Genomic DNA, 3,683 nt, shown 5'->3' with positions numbered 1-3,683 from the left:
GGCAATATCTACTACTTTGAAAGAGCTTTTAATTTCAAAGAATTTTTATAGATCTATACAATTTATTAACCCAAACTCTTGATTAACTTCTGTATTTTTTTTAAAGACTTATGGCTACTCTGACTTGGGAACTGACATGTCTGCCAGGCATATACTAGTGGTCTCTCGAAATAATACAGCGTAGGAGTCACAGGTTCACTTAAGTAATTAGAATTAAACAGAACAGCAATGGTCAGCAGTTGGTTGGAATTATATATTTGAGGGAGTTAAATAAAATAAACTTTGGAAATAAAGCATACACAATCAACTTAAAAGAAAAGCAAGTTTCCCCCAGTAATCATTAATGCATCGGGTAGATATTCTATAAGAAAATGTCATTTAAATATAAAGCATGATTGTTTTCAGACAATCTGAAAAACTTTGAGACTTCTCTCTTTTTATTTTTTCTTTTTATTCTTTTTTCCTGTTTTTACATATATTATATTATTGAAAAGCAAGCGAACAACTAAAGCAAGGTAGCTCAATTGGCTAAAGGAAAGATAGGTTTGAAAAACAGTTTTGCACTGACAATAAGAAAAGGCCTCTCAAAGAAGTGAAAATAAATCCAATTCCCATTCTAATAGCTTGAACTAGACTACATATTTTCCTGTGGCAAAGTGAATTCAAATGATCAGTTCTGCTTTCTGATGTTGACAGGAATTAACTTCTTATGAAGCCATTAAAAGTAGAGCTCTTTGAGTATCTGCATTAATTTCCTAATAGGCTAATTTTTTGTCTTGGAGGTTGCCAAGCAACCTCTCTCAGATTCAGAGTCCCATGTGCAGATGTGCAGCTGGACCCAATACTTGTATACTCAGGTAACACTGATAGCATTGTAGTAACCAAAAGTGACAGGGCAAGGCATCTCAGAGATCTATGTCTGCACAAGGAAACCCCATACCACATCATATTTTTTCTGAAGCAGCAGGAAAGCAGGGTCAGCATTGCCAGTCATAAATGCACTAACTACAGAGGGTCAGTGTATCTGCCAGCAGGTGTGAGCCCCACAGGCACAGCTTTGTAGGTGAAGACATCTGTCAATGGCCATAGACCAGAATTCTGAGCTGAGATTGCAGATCATCATAACCTTGCATCACCTCTCTGTGGGCAGCTGGATCCCACACCAGGTGCTGAAAGATGTTGGGTGGTCCAACTGTTCACAAGTCTGGGGGCAAACTAATCTCTGAAGGAATGCTCTCATTGCCTAAGACAAATTGGTCAAGGTGTTTCAACTGCAGGGAGCAGCACAGGTACTCCATGATATCTCCCCAGACCCTGCAGGAACTCGCTCCTGCACCACCATGACAGGGTGTTCATGAGGTGCATTACAACGGTCTTCCAGGTATAGCTGGAAAAATCTGTGTCCATCAGGATAGGGGTGAAGAACTGCATGTGTTTGAGATGCAAGCTGTTAGGCAACATCTGCGTGGTGATATGCCTGAAGAACTTCACATCTGCCATGGCGTAGGTCTCAGGTCACATTGTGCTTGGGGTGAAGTCAACTTCTGTGAGCTGGCTGCTCACAAACATGTTGGAGTTGCCTTGCTGTGAGGCTCTTCTTGCCTTTTTTTTTCAACTGCAATTTACAGAAGTGACTATAGGGCTGAAACACTAAATGCCAATGGTGTGACTGAGGCAAAAGCAATGAGACTGACTTCACCAATGGGTAGAACTAGTGGGCACTTCTCTCCACACCTAGTGCAGAGAGTACGGTGGAGGCTGGACTTCTGATTCTTTCTCAGCTCCACCTAGAAGTAGTGGAGGAAGTACAGCATGTTCTTGCCCAGCTGCTTCCTGGTGCAGGTGCACACCAGCTCCATGTGGATGCAAAAGATCCTTGCCAGCATCTGCCCTGCAGTGTCCAGCTCCAGGTGGAAGGCATGCTCCACAGGGGGATTCAGGTATATAAGCATGTGGTAGACCTTATCCTTGCCTTGGGGACTCCAACCTTCAAACACAGTGCCACCCGCAATGGCTCATTGTGGCAGTGGGTGGGAACTATTTGACACACTGTCTCCAAAGACAGGCATGAAGCTGTTCAGCAGGTCACTTGTCATTGTGCAACCTCTGCCCAGGTCCTGAGCAAGCCATTGTTATGTGCTCCTGTAAAAGCAGTCCTAGGTTATTTCCAGTGTCATGGTCTTCCTCTTCATTTGCATCATTGCCTTCTCCTTCATCTCTAACATCATTGTCTTTGTCCACTTTTGCATCTTCTTCTTTTCATTTCCATCACTATTGTTTTCTTCTTCATTCGCATCTGCAGTATCATGTTCTTCATTTCCGATGTCATTGTTGCCTCCCTTCACATTCGCATAACATTTTCTTATTTGCATCACTTTCTTCTTTATTTCCAACATCACTGCCTTCCTCTGCCTTCACACCATTGTTTTTTAATTCATTTACCTCATCATTGCTGTTTTCACTTGCAACAACATTATCATGTTCTTCATTTTCATCATCATTGTTGTCTCCCTTCACATTTGCATCATCATGTTCTTTGTTGGCATCATTGCTTTCTTCTCCATTTCCAACATCATTGCTGTCTTCCTTCACATTAATATTTCTCTTCATTTGCATATTTGCCTTCCACATTTCCAACATCCTTGGCTAACTCCACCTTTACCTCATAATTTTCTTCTTCATTTCCCTTCTGCTTCATTTGGTGCAACATTATCATGTTCTTCTTAATTTCCAATATCATTCTTGTCTTCCTTCACATTCACATTAGTTTCTTCCACATTTGCATCAGTGCCTTCTACCTTTCCAATATCACTGGCTTCCTCCATCTTCACATAATTTTCTTCTTCATTTGCCTCAACATTGTCTTCTTCTTCATTTTCAGACACATTACCATGTCCTCCTTCATTTTCATCGCTCTTGTTTTCTCTCTTCACATTCTCATCACCATGTTCTTCTTCTTCATTTGCATCATTGCCTTCTTCTTCATTTCTAACATTATTCTCTTTCCCCACCTTCATATCATCATTTCTTCCATTTGCATCTCATCTCCTTCATTTGCATCAACAATGCTGCCATCTTCATTTTCAATGTCATTGGCATCTTCCTCCACATTTGCAGCATTGTTTTCTTCTTTCTTTGCAGTGTCATTGTCCTCATTCTTCTTCTTTCTCCTCTCCCAAGTTCTTGCTGGAGCTCTTCTCCTCACCACTGCTTCACGGTTCCTTTTCTTGTGGCTACACCACAACCCCAAGAGAAGGAATAGGACTAGGACAGGGCTCCCCAGGCAACACCAGTCGGCTCCAGGCTCCCCTGTTCCAGGTCCTGCAGCAGCTGAGCCATCTCCCAGTTAAGGCAATCCACACACTGCTTCATCAAGCCCATTCCCAGCTGCTTGTGGGTACTGGACAATACTTTGCACAAGCACAAAAAATAGTAACGTGACAGCCATGGCCTGAAGGACACACAAAAGAGTTTCAATGGGGCTTGGATGGAGGGAGATGGTGGGGCAGGGGGAGCTTGCATGGAAGCACATAAGCCTTGTTATTCCATTCCTTCATTTCTTCAAAAATGTTAATTTTCTTTTTCCTCCATCAAATTTCATCCCTGAAATCTCCTTCATCTGGGAGTTTATCCCTCTCTTCAGTACCTCATGGCACATTTGTGTGACTGAGAACTAGGCAGTG

The 3,683-nt window shown here is 42.1% G+C and overlaps 1 pseudogene; it reads right to left on the bottom strand.

The window, feature by feature from the left end:
* Positions 1–1,076: 1,076 nt before the first annotated feature.
* On the bottom strand, positions 1,077–2,640 carry LOC139669587 (inositol 1,4,5-trisphosphate receptor-interacting protein-like 1; annotated as a pseudogene).
* Between the last annotated feature and the right edge of the window lie 1,043 nt (positions 2,641–3,683).

Source organism: Pithys albifrons, chromosome 3 (assembly GCF_047495875.1).
Source record: "Pithys albifrons albifrons isolate INPA30051 chromosome 3, PitAlb_v1, whole genome shotgun sequence".
In the NCBI taxonomy this organism is placed as follows: Eukaryota; Metazoa; Chordata; class Aves; order Passeriformes; family Thamnophilidae; genus Pithys; species Pithys albifrons.
This window is presented reverse-complemented; position numbering and strand designations above follow the sequence as displayed.